This window comes from Mustela erminea, chromosome 2 (assembly GCF_009829155.1).
Source record: "Mustela erminea isolate mMusErm1 chromosome 2, mMusErm1.Pri, whole genome shotgun sequence".
Taxonomy (NCBI): Eukaryota; Metazoa; Chordata; class Mammalia; order Carnivora; family Mustelidae; genus Mustela; species Mustela erminea.
Window position 1 is genome coordinate 2,582,335 of NC_045615.1, and position 16,178 is coordinate 2,598,512.

The window sequence follows — 16,178 nt, forward strand, 5'->3', positions numbered from 1 at the left end:
TGGGGGGTCATCTTAGAATTCTGCCAACCATAGCAAGAGAACCCCAGGTAAAAACAATCAGGCATTAATTCCAGCACTGAAGCATTTGCTTCCCATGGCTGCTTTAGCAAATTTATCACGAATTGGGTAGCTTGAAACAGCAGCAATGTGTCCTCTCACAGTTCTGGAGGCTAACTTTCTAAATCAAGGTATCAGCAGTACTATACTCCCTCCAAAGGCTCTAGGGGAGAATCCTTCCTTGCCTCTAACAGCTTCTCTTGGCTCCAGGTGTTCTTTGGCTCATTCCAGTGTCTACCTCCATCTTCACATATCCTTCTCTGTGCCCCTCTGTCCAAATCTCCCTCTCCTATATCTTGTAGAGATACCAGTCATTAGGGCCCACCCTAAATACAGGATGATTTCATCTCAAGATCCTTAACTAATTATATCTGCAAAGATCCTATTTCCAAATAAAGTCACATTCTGAAGTTTTGGGTAGACATGGATTTGGAGGGATGTTTTTCAACTCACTACACTCAGGATGGGGAGAAATGTCCTGTATAGACTGTCATTCACAGAGTTGCAAAAGAAAAGGGAGGCTTCTTTTTAGACCTAAGACCAAATTCGAGCTTTGCTGTTGAGGCCAGGGCCCAGCCTCAGCCTGCCTGCTCCCCTCCTTTGACCCAGATCTGAGAACCAAGCAGAAATTTGAAAGCTGGCCTCTGAGGTCCTTCATGCTTGGGATCCAGACCAGCAACTTTGCGGTAACAACGTGCCGCAAAGTTACTGAGCACTAGTTTCCATGTAGGATGGGCAGGGCAGAGGTGGTGGGAACCATTTGGTAGGGAAAGGGGTGATCTGACTTCAGAGAGTTTAGATAAATCACAGAATGTTAATTGCTAGTCGTGTCTAGTACAGCAGTCCTGAAATGTCAGACCAGTGCCCCAGACTACAGTCCAGATGATCTCTCAGACCTAGATGTACAGATACTTGGATCTCGTCGAAGAAGCCCTGATCCAGGAGAACTGAGGTGAGGCCCTGCTCACTTTAAGATTTTAAAATAAAACTTAAGATTTTATTTACTTAGGAACCAGGCACAAATGTAGTGCAGCCCAGGGCAGATGAGGACTGCAGTCCACCTCCAGATTCGTGAAGGGGAGGAAAAAGCCTTCTCACTTGGTCGTCATTAAGCCTTTCCTCTTTCCCAACTGGAGTCTAAAATTAACTTTCTTCTTAAAGTAATACATGTTCATTGTAAAAAATGCAGATGAATAAAACGATAACAGATGTAAGCATTAAATCCATCATCAGAAGATAACAATTATGTGTTTTTAGTCTTTCTGTGAATGAATACAGCTTAAGGAAAGATGGTCTGCTGTGTCTACAGTTTTATAGGCTCTTTTTATTTTTTTCCACTTCCCATATCATGAACATCTTTCCATGTTAATCTTCCCCCAAATAACTAATATTAATTGAACAGTTACTGTGTTTTGGCACTTATAATTCAGTATCTCATTATCTACTCTTAAGTAGGGACCATTAGTAGGCTTTGTTTTTCTGTATAAGGACTGCAAGTCTCCTTGACCCAAGCCTTGAAGCTAGTAAAAGCAGACTAGGATTTGCACTGAGGTCTCTCTCACTGAGAGCCAAAGTGCCTAATCTCTGTGCTCAAACATGTTTTGTTACATGGATTGCCTTACTCTAGCAGTTTAAGTGTGTTGTACATTTATTTATTTTAAGGATTTTTTATGTTTATTTGAGAGCGCATATGAGTATGTGTGAGCATGAGTGGAGGGAGGGCCAAAGAGGAGGGAGAGAGAATCTTGAGCAGACTCTGCGCTGAGCATGGAGCCCAAAGCGGGGCTCAGTCCCATGACCCTGAGGTCATGACCTGAGCTGAACCAAGAATCAGATGTTCAGCAGACTGAGTCACCGAGGCACCCCTGAGTTTTTATTTCTTTTACTTTAAGATTTTTTTTTTTTAAGATTTTATTTATTTATTTGACAGACAGAAATCACAAGTAGACGGAGAGGCAGGCAGAGAGAGAGGAGGAAGCAGGCTCCCCGCTGAGCAGAGAGCCGGATGTGGGACTCGATCCCAGGACGTTGGGATCATGACCTGAGCCGAAGGCAGCGGCTTAACCCACTGAGCCACCCAGGCGCCCCTACTTTAAGATTTTATTTATTTATTTGACAGACAGAGATTGCCAGTAGGCAGAGAGGCAGGCAGAGAGAGAAGAGAGCCCGATGCAGGGTTGATCCCAGGACCCCAAGATCGTGACCTGAGCTGAAGGCAGAGGCTTAACCCACTGAGCCACCCAGGCACCCCTAAGATTTTATTTTTAAGCAATCTTTACACCCAGTGTGGGGCTCAGACTTAAAGAACCCTGAGATCGAGAGTTGCTTGCTCTTCCCACTGAGATGGCCAAGCACCAAGCATTTAGATGGCTTGAAACTTTTTACCATTACGCTTTGAGGGTAAGGATTTTTGTTCATTTTGTTTATTGCTGTATTCCCTATGCCCAAAACAGTCAGCACTTAATAGATCGAAATCAACATGATTTCCATAGGATGAATTCCAAAAGGGAAGTATTGGGATTTGACAAGAGGACTTAAAAAGTTTTTTTCTGCAAGAATAAATGTACAAAAATCGCCAAAAACAATTTAAAGAAGAAAGTAGTGAAGTTAGACTTGATTTACCAGAAGGGGAAATGGTGACATTGGTACAGAATAGGTGAATAGAACAAAATAGAAACATCCAAAACCAGACCTACCTCAGTATGTGTAGGAATTTAGCAAATAATGGTATTTCTGACTAGTTGTGGTCTGATTTTGGTCAGTATCCTCATCTATAAAATGAAAATGATGTAATTTTGTGGTGCTTTTATTTTAATGTTTCCAAAATAGGGAGTTGTTTTATTGATGTGTGCTTTTCGTGGAATCTTTTCCTACTCCAAAAAGGTGTCATTGATACTTTTACAATTACAGCAAAGTCCTGTAGACTCTATCAAAACGGAGGTTGTTGAGAAGATCAAACGAGGATGAAAACAAATTGCTTAACTGTGGTGCCTAGCAGACAACAATAAATCTGAGCAATTCTTACTGTAAAATTAAGGAAGAAAGGATCGTGGATGAGTTCCAGGGGTGTTTAGTGCAAATGACAGAGTCCAACCAATGCCGCTTTGGGAAATGACTTGTAAAGCATGCGGCAGTTTTAGCTGTGTGAGGCCCATGCTCCTGCTCGGTGATGCCTGTAGGGTCCCAGGCTCTCCTTAGTGTGTCTCTCTGCTCTGCCATCCTTTGCAGGTAGGACTTCTGTCCTGTAGCGGTTACTTGCCAGCCTATACCTCTGAGCAGGAAGGAGAGGAAATAGATGGCAACCACATCTTATTAGCTAGAGTAGCCACCTGTGCAAAGGATATGTTTGAATTTACCTCCGTTCCTACCTTTTATAGATGCTGCACTTGAAATTTATAAAGAAAATAGACAATATTGTATATAAAGAAATTAAACAATATTGGGATAATTGAGTATCTTTTTAAAAGTTAGATTCTCTTTCTTACACTGTGTCAGATAAAATTCTAGATGAGAGAGATCCTGGGTGGCTCAGTCCCTTGAGTCTGCCTTCAGCTCAGGTCCTGATCCCAGGCTCTTGGGATCAAGCCCTGAGTGAGACTCCTTGCTTTGCCAGGAGCCTGCTTCTCCTTCCCCCTCTGCCACTCCTGCTTGTGCTCTCTTGCTCGCTCTGTCAAATAAATAGATAAAATCTTTTTTAAAAAAAATTCTAGATGAGAAATTTAAAATTTTTAAATGCAAGAAAATAAAAATATATATTTCTATAATTTATGAGTGGGAAAGGATTTTCCAAGCATGCTACTTCTTCTTCTTTTTTTTTTTTTTTAAAGATTTCATCTATTCACTTGACAGAGAGATCACAAGTAGGCAGAGAGGCAGGCAGAGAGAGAGAGGAGGAAGCAGGCTCCCTGCTGAGCAGAGAGCCTGATGCGGGACTTGATCCCAGGACCCTGAGATCATGACCCGAGCCGAAGGCAGCGGCTCAACCCACTGAGCCACCCAGGCGCCCCCCAAGCGCCCCCCAAGCATGCTACTTCTTAAAGGAAATGTGTGATAAATTTACTTTGCGTTATTTAAAAAAATTGTCAGTTATACCTATTAACAAAATTAGGAGGCAAATTATTAATTAGGAAGGTATTTGTAACACATGACAGGAGGTTAATATTTTTACCATACAATAAGCTCCTACATACACCAATAAGAACAAAGATGAATGAATCTCAGCAAAAATGGGCAAAGGAGAGTAATAGTTTATGAAGGAAGAAATATAAATGTCAGTGAACCTGATAATATGATTAGCCACACTGAGAATCTGAGAAATGCAAATTAAAAGAATTGAAAGAATGATTTTTAACCTATTTGGTAAAGATGAAATACTATTTTAATAGTCAAGGGTGGTGAGAATCCTGAAACAGGCCTTTTTTATTTTTTTAAGAGCCTGCGTGGGTGAGTGGGGGAGGGGCAGAGAGGGAGACTGCCAGGCAGGCTCCACACCCGGCTATGCTTAGAACTGACAGGGGCCTCATTCCATCTCACAACCCAGAGATCACTACCTGGACTGAAATCAAGAGTTGGATACACAGTCAACTGAGTCACTCAGGTTCCCTGAAGCAGGCTTTCCTTTTTTTTTTTTTTTTTTTTTTAAGATTTTATTTATTTGACAGAGAGATCACAAGTAGGCAGAGAGTCAGGCAGAGAGGGGTAGGGGGAAGCAGGCTCCCTGCTGAGCAGAGAGCCTGATGCGGGGCCTGATCCCAGGACCCCAAGATCATGACCTGAACCAAAGACAGAGGCTTAATGCACTGAGCTGCCCAGGCACCCCTGAAACAGGCATTCTTATACACAGATAGTCTGAGTATTAAATTAGTTAAACCTTCAAAAGGGTGATTTAGCCGATTGTGGAGTAAGGGTTTTATTGCTAATGGATTTTTTTTTTTTTTAAAGATTTTATTTATTTATTTGAGAGAGAGCAGGAGCTGGGTCTGGGGCGAGTTGCAGAGGGAGAGGGAGAAACTGGCTCCCCACTGAGCAGGGAGCTGGATGCAGGGCTTGATTTCAGGATGCTGGGATCCTGAAGGCAGATGCTTGACCAACTGAGCCACCCAGGTGCCCCAGTTTCGTTTTTTTAAAAAAAGATTATTATTTATTTTTGAGAGAGGGCTGCACAGGGAGAGGGAAAGAATCTCAAGCAGACTCCCCAAAGAGCTCGGAGCCTGACCACATGGGGCTTGATCTCACAACCCTGAGATCATGACCTGAGCCTCAGCCAAGACGGACAGTCAGACTTCTAACCCACGGAGCCACCCAGGTGCCCGTGGAGTAAGTTCTTAGTAATTGTTTGTTGACTGCCACTATGGGGACAGGACTGACCCCCAGGCAACTTGCTACTCTATCTCACTGGTCCTTTCCTTCTGCAGAGATCCCCCTGTCCCCTGAGGACTCTCTCGGGTGTCCTGCTGCCAGGTGGAGATTGAGGGAGGAGGCAGCCCACTCTCCTGAAAGGCCTTTCCCATCACCACCTCCCTGGCCCCAGGACTGCTGAGCTGCCCTCCCAAAGGGAGAGTGAGGAGGGCAGACCCCACAGCTGTTTTTTTTTTTCCCTTACTTTTTTACTGGAAGCCTAAAAGGTTGGTTTGTGGGAGAAAGGAGTGGGGTACGTGTGTGTCCTGCAAGTCAAGAAAGCCCTGTAAATCACGGGGAGCAAGCTGAACTGTGGGACTACTGTCATCCTTTCCTGGAAACTGGAGGGCTCCCAGCCAGTCCCACAGACTCTCGTTTTCTTAGAGCACAGAGTACGTGAGGCTTGGGGCAAGGGGGAGCCATGTCGGCCTGGGAAAGCTGGCCCTCTTTTTCCTCTAGGAGATGAGCCAGAGCTGTAAGGCCCTGACATCCCTTCCTGCCTCTTTCTTTCTCTCCCATGCCCACGGATGGCATGTCCTGTACTCAGCCATCCCAGGCCCAGGTGACACTGATTGGCATGCGTATATTTCAGTGCTGACCTTTTTAAAAAATTTTTTATTTTTTTTTAAGATTTTATTTATTTGACAGAGATCACAAGTAGGCAGAGAGGCAGGCGGGGGGGGGGGGGAAGCAGGCTCCCCGCTGAGCAGAAAGCCGGATGCGGGGCCCGATCCCAGGACCCTGGGATCATAACCTGAGCCAAAGGCAGAGGCTTTAACTCACTGAGCCACCCAGGCACCCCAGTGCTGACCATTTTTTTCTCTGATGTTGGAGATGTTCCATTTGAGAGGCCAGGCAAATTCTCAGGATACCAGGTCCCCGGTTCGTTTCCAGGAGCTGCAAGCCACGACAGTTCTCATCACCTTTCCCAGAAAGGTGCAAAAAGTACAAAGTCACCCATGCCTCCAGACTCGGGCCACTAGCCAAAGTGGCCTCTGGTGCAACCTGACCAGCCCTAGGAGCAGAGATTGTGTCCCAGTTCCTGCTCTTCCCTCCTCAGCCACCGCCCCTTGCATCCAGCAGACACTGCATGGGGATGCCTCCCACGGCAAGAGGCCTTGACCATGGGAGAACAGAGGTGTGTGCACAGTTCTGCTGGCCAGATTATGCCTGTGACCTTGACTATTCTCTCACAACTCCCTCTTGGCAGCCACTCACAAAGCCCCTCCCCCTGCATTTCAGGATGTGTGCAGTTGGCACATTGAGAGGTTATATGCCACTAGGCTGAGACTCAGAGTTTCCATGAGCAGCTGAGAAATTCTAGAAACAGCCTGTACTTGTGAGGTTTGCTTTCCTTTTCTCCCCCTGCCATGGGGAAAGTTCACATGTTATTTTTGGCGGGATTATCAGATGGTTGCCCATCCTCGGCACATTTGTCATCTTCGGGATTGCTGGGAAGGGAGGCTGCCTGCCTGCATCTGCTTCCCTCCTACCACCTTGCTCTTGGACCCCCTGCTGTGGTTTAGGTTTCACTTTAGTTTCTCTGACCGGTGTTCTGTATTCCAGCTCCAGACAACCTTCTGGCTCCAGGGGAGAGGAGCTCCAGGAGAGGCGATCTAGCCCCTAAGTTTGCCAACAGTTCAGCTGTGGATAGGGACCAAAGAACAACACAATTCTGAACTGCCTGACACTGTGACAATGGGCGGTGGGAAATTAATACTTCCATTCATTTTTTAGAGATTTTTTTTTTTTTAATTGAGAGCACTTATGTGCAGAGGGGAGCAGCAGATGGAGAGGGAGAAGCATACTTCCTGCTGAGCAGGGAGCCTAACCATGTGGGGCTTGATCTTAGGACCCTGAGATCATGACCTGAGCCAAAGGCAGTTACTTAACCCACTAAGCCCCGCAGGCACCCTATGAGAACTATTTTACTTTAAATTTTATTTATTTATTTGAGAGAGAAAGGGGTAGGGGCAGAGGGAGAAGCAGACTTCGCACTGAGCGGGAAGCCCCATGTGGGGCTCCATCCCAGGACTCTAGGATCACAACCTGAGCCAAAGGCAGACGCTTATAGTGACATACACTAAGAAGAAAATAAAACAGTGTGTTGGGATTCTGAATGCCTGGAGGTGAGCTTGAACCCATGAACCACGTGGGCATCCATACCTTTGTAGAGGTGACATTTGAACTGAGACCTATGAAGATCTAGGGGGAAGGCACTCTAAACAAAGGGAATAGCAGGTGCAAAGGCCCTGAGGTCAGAATGCACATGATATGTTAAAGGGACAGAAAGAACGCCAGAGTGGTTGGATCCTAGTAAGTGAGAGGGCTCAAAAATGTCAGTGCAGTTGGCAAGGGCCAGATGACATGTGAGTTTTAGGCCAGGGAAGGGAGTCTAGTTTTTATTCCACTTGTACTGGAAAACCATCAGAGGGTTTAAAACAAAGATTGTGCTGTGATCAGATTTGTACTTCCAAAGGGTGAGTTCTTTCATTGAGCTGTACACTTGAGATTTGGCACTTTACATGTGTGTATGTTATACTTTAAAAAGAGAGAAAGGGGGCGCCTGGGTGGCTCAGTGGGTTAAGCCGCTGCCTTCGGCTCGGGTCATGATCTCAGGGTCCTGGGATCGAGTCCCGCATCGGGCTCTCTGCTCAGCAGGGAGCCTGCTTCCCTCTCTCTCTCTCTGCCTGCCTCTCCGTCTACTTGTGATTTCTCTCTGTCAAATAAATAAATAAAATCTTTAAAAAAAAAAAAAAGAGAGAGAGAGAGAGAAAGGGCTGACAGTATGGGGGTAGGTGCCCAGTGGAATCTGGAAGGCTGGTTAAGAGGTTTCATTTCATTTCAGCATCTCCTCCACTCAAGTTTCCTGTGCCCCGTCAGCTTTATGAGGAAACCTGAACGGGTTCTTGTCCACAGGGAATACAGTGCAGTATCTTCAGATTCAGACCATCCTTCCCAACCTTCCTGGAGAAGAGGTCTGGAAGAATGAGTGGCATTCACAAGGCAGTTGTTAGTAACATCTTAGAATGTATACACTCAGTGTTTGTGTCACTATGGTTAATTCACTCTTGTATACTGTTCCATTGTGAGAATTGGTTCGTTTATTCATCCACTCCTGCTGATGGGTTTTTGGGGTTGCCTCCATGGTTTTTATTATTGTGAGTAGTGCTCCCCCAGAATTATTCTTTTTCTCTCTCTGTTTGGAGTGGAAAGTCACCCAAACTACAGCACATCTGAGTAGCAAGCTAAAATCAGAAACCCTTTCCAGGTGGTAATCCAGTTGCCCCTCATGGTTGGGGTTAGGGTTGGCCGGAGAGGGGGTAAGCCTTTAAGTCTGGTCAGAATGTTGATCCCTTTTTAATAGGCAAGCAGTTTATAGGAGCTAAGGAAGTGGAAATACACGCATAAGTAGTTTTGTTGTTAGGGAAGTCACTTCTGCAGCTGAAGTTCGGACTGCTGCGGACCCACAGCCTTGAGGGTGTTTTAACCTGGGAAATGGAAGCTTTGCCTCTGTGATTTTTTTTTTCGTTGGTCCTGGTCTGGATCTGAGTGTGAGAGGACCCAGAAACCTGGTTGTCTTTGCTCTGGAATCCATCTGTGTGCTCTTGACAGCCTCTCTAGAGCTCTGGCAAAGAAAGGACAGTTTGGAGGGCAAAGGATCGGGTCCTCATGCTCTCCCTTCACCCCTTTATAGAGAGGCCTTTGGGAAGACACTCATTTGCTCCTGCCCTTGATCCTGCAGCTGAAAGTGGGGCATCTTCAGCGAGGTCTGTCCCATCCATTCTGTGATATCTAGAAAAGGCGGGGGTATATCTGAGTCCTTATGCATTGGTATGTATGTGTTCATGCAGCAAGTACTTACTAGGTTCTACTGGCCTAGGACTGTTATGAAGCAACCTGGGAAGACAGTTGAAAGTACTAGAACCAGCCCGGCCTTCTAAGACAGTGTATAGTTGAGACAGGAGTGGTGGGAGCCCGAGGAAGGTGCTTCCTTGTGTGGTGGGACTGGTGCTAGGCAGGATTTGGGGTGGGTCAGAGATGGGGCTTTGCCTGCCCCCCCTTCTCCCTCTTTTCCCCTCTTCTAACCCCCTTCACATCCAGGCCCTTCATACCTTGCAGAGAGAGTGCTTGAAACACATCCAGACTTTCTGACAGGCATTTCTAACAGATGTTAATCAGACTTCTAGCCTGTGGCTTGCAAAGACAGGAGGTGCAGGGGTGAAATGGGGTGTGGGAGGAGCATTCTGGGTAGAATCCAGGGCCCAGGCCAGAGAGTAAAGGCGGGGGATGGTGGAAGCGATGGGGTCTAGTTGCATGAACTCTTAACTACAAGCAGAAGGACTGACTTGCTGTTGGGTGGAAGAGAGTGCTGGAAAGGTAGCATTTTATCAGGAGGTAGGATGGTATGGTGCAGGGGAGTGGAGGGAAGGGAAGGGGGTAGGTATGTAAGCAGATACAGCATGAAACTGTGGGTGACACTGCATTCTCTTTGGGATTTGTAGGAAGAGGGTTGCTCTGGTCACATGGGGAGGCCCACAGTGAGGAAGCAGGATGTGGGGAAAGCCTTTTGCCTCAGTAATCAGATGCCAGTAACCTTGGGTCAGTGATGAGCCACGTGGGCAGTTTGGACAGTGGGAGGGAAAATGGGAGGAATGATGATTCAGTAGTGTAATTACTTAGTGTCCCTCCCTTTCCTGTTACTTTCCCCAATTTGGAAATACGGGCTTTTTCTTTCTTTTCCCCTAGAATCTTCTTTCTCATGAGAGTTGGGCTCATGTATGGCTCTGCTGAAAATCAATGGCTGCTGAGAAAGCTAAGACCCCAGATGGAGCTTGTGCCTTTCCACTGAGGTGGAAAGTCGCTCACATGCAGGAGCAGTGGCTGGGCAAGAGGGGTTGCCCTCTTTGGTGAAGAAATCTGGAAATCTAACAAAAGCTCTGGATCTTCCTCTGAGAACAGTGGTCCTTAGACTTTAGGATGCATTGTGATCACCTAACAGGTGTCCTAAAATGGATCGCTGGGCTCCACCCCAGATCTTTTGAGTCCTCAGGTTCAGGTGCCACTGAGAATTTGCACTTCCAAGTACCCAGGTGATACCGCTGTTGCTGGTTCAGGGACCACACTTTGGGAACAACTTTTCTAGAAGAACTACCACACGGTCTGGCATCTCTGCTATAGAGATGGGCATGGTCAGATTCTTTGGGGGAGGAGTTGGGGACTTGAACGGGCTTAAGGATCGGGGTTGTTTAGGGGGAGCTAGGGTGCAGAAGCCATTGAAGGGGAAGGGCGTGTGAAGCAGCAGGCCTCAGTTCCAAGATCGTCTTACTCCGCGGAGCCCTGGAGCTGCCCAGGGCCTGGCTTCTAGTAGAGAGAGGTTCACTGCACCAGGGAAACCAAGCATACCTCTGCCAGCTGTGGCTCAGGGTCTTACAAAGGCTGACTGTTTGGGAAGGGCCTACCTCATCTCCCAGAGGGAGCCTGAGGCTCAGAGGGTAATTCGTACCCATTTTGGGAAGAAGGCAGCATAAGAGACTTCTAGTCAGGGTGGCAAATTCTGCCCACAGTGTTGCTGCCAGGGAGCAGGAGCTAGTGTTTATAAATGGCCCTCCTGTGACAGCAGGACAGCGGAGCTGACTTGTTTCAGCCTGATTTAGGAAATGATGGCAGGAGGTAGGTTGGTTTTTTTGAACTCTGGTGCTTTGGGTGATGAGGACAATGATGTGGCTTGTTCCTTCCTGGTGGCTGCTAGAGAGGACCCTATTCAGTTTTTTAATGGAAAACTATGTGACCAGCAGCTTCAGGGGCAGGGGAAGCGCCCCAGGCTGGCTTTTGAAGCAAGGAGAAAGAAGTCTTGCTCTTTAGAACAAGCTGAGTGCTGTGCTCTCCCACCCAGACACGAGACAGCCTCCTGGTCTCCCAGGCTCAGGGATTGACAACCTTCAATCCATTCTCCAGACTGTATGCTAAAACCACCAGTCAGATCACATCGTTAGTGAAAATTAGGTCTTGTCACCTTAACGAAGCCTACTGGACCACTACCTTGGCCCCACTGGACCTGGAAGTTCTTACATGTGCCATCTTTGCAGCTACATTCTAGAACATTCCACCCCACCCATACCCCCTTGACCTTTACCTGGCCCACTTTTACAGCCCTTCATGTCTCTGCTAAAATAATGTTCTCTTTTTAGAGGTCTTCTCTGACGCTAGATTTGATTGCCCCATTGTGTTCTCCATGGCTTCCTGTACTTCCCCATGTCATGATCTATGGTGTGTGGTGTGCGTGGACTTAGTCACCAGGCATCCATGCCAAGGCCACTCTGTGGTTTACTCCTGTTCTCCCCATGTGTTTGTTCACGGTGCCTCCTTTCACCATCAAGCACACTGCTTTGGATAATTATGGTCCAACCCTATTAAAAGAAAATAAAAAACTTGCCAGGCATCCTTGTAGTAAAAAGTCCCACTGTGACTTGGATTTGCCAATTAGCGGGATGCGATCTGGTCTTAAGTGGTTGGATATCCTCTTCCTCAAGATGGGCCCCAGAACATCCATTTTGCTGGTGTAGATCATGGCAGGGGCGACATGGCTCTTGAGTGGGCAGCTTCTTGATGCCATACTATCTCATGCAGCAGGGGCTGCTGCTCCTGGGCGGTCCATGTCTGCACTCTGATTTTTGGGAGTAGCTCCTCAGTCTGCAGCATGCTGTGGGTTTCTTCAGCTCTTCCCATGATTCTCCAAGCCGTTAAATTGCCTAATTGAACCCTGAACAACATGATGACCCTTGTCACCGTTGTTCTTAGAAGTTGTTGAGTTGTTTGCTCTCCCCACTCAGTGAGGACAGCTGCTAGGCATTCTCATTACCTAGCTTTATTTCCGGGGTGAAGCCAGTATGCAATGAATATTTGTTGAATAAATGAACTCTTGGGCTCAGTTTTTCAAAGTCTGGTAGGTGTAGCTAGCTTTTAGCTAATAAAAATGAAATTGAAGGAATAGGGATGGATTAGGCAAAAGAAGAAGAAAGTAGTAAGTGGTGTTGGCCACTGAGCTCAGATAATGTCTGAAGGCCCCAGGTCAGGAGGACAGAATGTCTCTGGAGGGGGCCTCTGAGCTCCCTGTTCCTCATCAAGCTGTAGGGGCGATGCAGGCAAACATCATTTATTTTTTATTTTTTATTTTTTTTAAATTGAAGTTTTTTTTTTTTTTTTTTTTTTTTTAAAGATTTTATTTATTTGTCAGAGAGAGCGAGAGAGAGCGAGCACAGGCAGACAGAGTGGAAGGCAGAGTCAGAGGGAGAAGCAGGCTCCCTGCGGAGCAAGGAGCCCGATGTGGGACTCGATCCCAGGACGCTGGGATCATGACCTGAGCCGAAGGCAGCTGCTTAACCAACTGAGCCACCCAGGCGTCCCCAGGCAAACATCATTTAGAGGAAACATCATTAGAATGAAACATCATTAGACATTGGACTTCACATCTTCCAGCAGAAATTTGCTGCTTCTGCTTCCTTGTATGCTCAGTACTGGTCCAGGCACTGTGTTCTGGAGAGAGGTAAAGGGAAGCCCCTCCTGGCCTTTAAGGAGGAAAAATCTATTGGGAAGGATCCCTGGAAGACCAGATAATGAGGAGTGCAAAGTAGTTGAAGAGTACCTAAATAGTGGTCCAAGAAGGCTTCCTGGAAAAAGGATCATTGAGCTGCTTTCTTTCTTTACTTTATTATATTTTTTTTACGATTTTATTTATTTATTTTAGAGCAGTGGCCAGAGAGACAAGCGGACTCTGCACTGAACGGGGAGCCCAACATGGGGCTTGATCCCAGGACCCTGAGATCATGACCTGAGCTGAAGTCAGATGCTTAAGCAGCTTGAGCTCCCCAGGGACCCCCATTCAGCTGCCTTCTGAGAACTCGCAGGAGTCAGTTCTAGGGGAAGGGATTGGCCTGAGAGCTTCAGGGAGGGAACAGAAGGAACATAGCACTGGGCTATGACCCTTAAGGTCTCATTTATCAGGGTGCCCTTGTGAGGTTGGACATTTTGTTGCTTCATTGTACTAGGGGCACATGGTAAGTTAGTGATAGGCTCCAAACTTGAACCTAGGTCTGCCCAACTTGTCATGTTGTCTGTTGATTTAGCCAGTAGATCATACGCTTTTCTTATTCATTGGACCTTGAATAACAAGTCCGGGAGTTTTACTTCAAGCAGGTGACGCAAGTCATGGATGGGAGCACCATGTTTCCTAAGCCACATGTCAGGCCCCATGGTCTGACAAAACAGGAGTGGACATAAGGGACAACAGGTCAGAGTTTTGCAACCGAGTGTCTGGGAAGTGGTGATGGATGAATGATGAGAAGAGCAGTGACTCTTGCCCTGGCCTCTGGTGGGGAAGCCCCGACTGGCTGCTGCTCACCAGGCCGCCTGACTCACTCAGTTAGTTTTGGAAGACTCCTCTGCTTTGTCCAATCCAGCCTCCGCCTGAATGCTGGAGCCTGGCAAATGTACTCCCTTTCTGCCCTGGTCCAGCCCCTGAGCCTGGCTGTCATTTCCCTCACTCAGGGTTCAGCAGGTGGCTAAGTCAAGCCACCAGCCTCCCCATTACCAACCCCAGCTGTCTGTGCTGGGCCCTGACACTAGGCTCTGCCTTTCTCAGTCTCCCTCCCATAGGCACTGACACACAGTGGGGGCTCGGTAAATATTACTCAATGAGCAGCAGGCTGCTGGTTCTAATTTTGTTCCCTGCTTCTGAGTCCCCACTGATTTTTTTTTTTTTTTTTTTTTTTTAATAATCTTTCCATCCTGCCCCTCCCAGCAACGGGGATTTTCTGGGGAAAGTAAATGGGCCACCACCTCTAGGTAACACCACCCTTCTCCCTCCTGCCAGGACCGCCCCCCTAGACCTCCTGCAGTGTTTGCAGAAATCTCCCACCCTGGGTGGCCTTTGGGTGAGCCAAAGCTTGAGGCTAACGTTCTGGGAGTGGGAACTGGGAGAAGAGAAGATGTCCTTTTAGGGTGTGTAAGAGAGCAAAAGCCCAGAGGGGGGCAGAAGAATGGGCCCATTGAGACCTGGGCCTCTTGGGTGAGGGGGAGGGCTGGCTTGCAAGCTTGAGTGTTTGCACTGTTACTTCGGAGGGGGTTTCAGCTTGCCCCGGAGGAGAGTGGTTTCTTGGACTTGGTTCATTTGGTGGGTGGAGACGGCTGCAGACTTGGTAGTTGTTCTCAAAATTCTTTGGAACTCCAGAAAGTCAGTGGGCGGTATTTACCTGAGGACCAGGCTGTGAGGCTACTGGTTTTCTCACTGGATCTGTTGGTACTTAAACAGATGACTGTATCATTATTAGTTTGAGTACGAATACTGGAAGTATACTAATTTATAGAACACTGGGCAGTTTTTGTAGTCAGACGTCCTAATCATTGCTTTTACGGTTGTAGGTTTTATGCCGTACTTAGAAAGTTCTCCCTAACTCCTTGACTATAAAAATAACCATCCATGTTGTCGTGTATTGCCCTACCCCCACCTCCCATTGGGACACATCAATGAGTTGAAATTAAAAAAAAAAAAAAAAAAATAGAAACAAATACTCAAAAGCCCATCACTGAAATAGTCCTTACTACTTTAGGTGAATACTACTCTGTAATCTTCCAGCTTATTTACAGATAAATGCATATGGAGAAAAAGAATAATCTTACACCGAAGTATTTAAAATTTCCCTGAATATAACCGAAGAAAAGAAACTAGTAAAATTAAAGGAATTATTAAGCTTTAAAGAAATGTATTTTTCACCAAGAGATTATTTTGTAAAAGAGGCTTAAAAAAAATCTTTGTGAGTCATATCTATAATTACTTACCCATTTTATATAGTATTTACTGACTCTGCTATGAGAGATTGGACATTAGCTTTTCCGCCTTTTTGTCTCCTCATCTTTTGCTTGCACTAATTATTAGTAGTAAATAGTCCATTTTATAACCCTTAGATTCCATCCTGTAACTGTAATCTCCAAGTTTTTTTTATTATTTCTTTTTCGAAGGGTTTTAATGATTACCATCAGTTATTTTCCCATGGTTTCTGCATTCCTGAGACCTTTATTTTTATTTCTCTATTAATTAGCTGCATTTCGTTCTCCTGTTTTTTCACTCTAAGAAGGAGAATGTAGCCTCTGACTTCTTTCATGCTTGAGAATTTCCGCCTGTTGTCCTTTCTAGATTTGTGCGACATCTTGGCCAGGAACAATATCTCCAGTTTTTTTTTCTCTCTCAATAATGTAAACACTGTTGCAATTGCTTCTGATACTGAATGTTACTCTGGGGAAGAGGAGGGCAGCCTGAATTTTCTGTCACTTAAGAGAAGTTTTAATATGTTTCACAATTTTTGTAATAAAATATTTTGGCGGGTGGGGGGGATTTCCTTTGCAATGCCTGAAAATGTCTTTCAAGTTCAGCATTCAGTCTTCAGGTTCTGTTGCTCCTTTCAGTTCAGGGAAATCGTGTGTTCTTTATTTTTGAACATACCTCGTAGTCCAGTCTCTAGTTCTGCAGGAACACCAGTTATCCTATGTTTGGTATCTTTGTCTCATTACATGTTTTTTAGTGATCTCTACACCCAGCCTGGGGCTTAAAACTCACGACCCTGAGACCAAGTGTCTCGCAGGCTGCGCCCACTGAGCCAGCCAGGTTAGGTATTTGTTTGGTTGTTTTTTTATTTTTATTTTTTAAGGATTTTTATTTATTTATTTGA

The 16,178-nt window shown here is 46.1% G+C and overlaps 1 protein-coding gene and 1 long non-coding RNA gene across 2 annotated transcripts in view; one reads left to right on the forward strand and one right to left on the reverse strand.

Moving 5' to 3' along the window:
• SLC39A14 (solute carrier family 39 member 14) overlaps positions 1 to 16,178 on the forward strand; it is a 46,324-nt gene that overhangs the window by 8,252 nt on the left and 21,894 nt on the right. The gene's annotated exons all lie outside the window — the stretch shown is intronic.
• Positions 1,788 to 13,289, reverse strand: LOC116584173. Its single transcript, XR_004283079.1, has 3 exons — positions 13,220 to 13,289; positions 6,652 to 6,654; positions 1,788 to 1,801 (listed from the first exon to the last, which is right to left on the reverse strand). It is a non-coding gene; the product is annotated as an uncharacterized LOC116584173 (long non-coding RNA).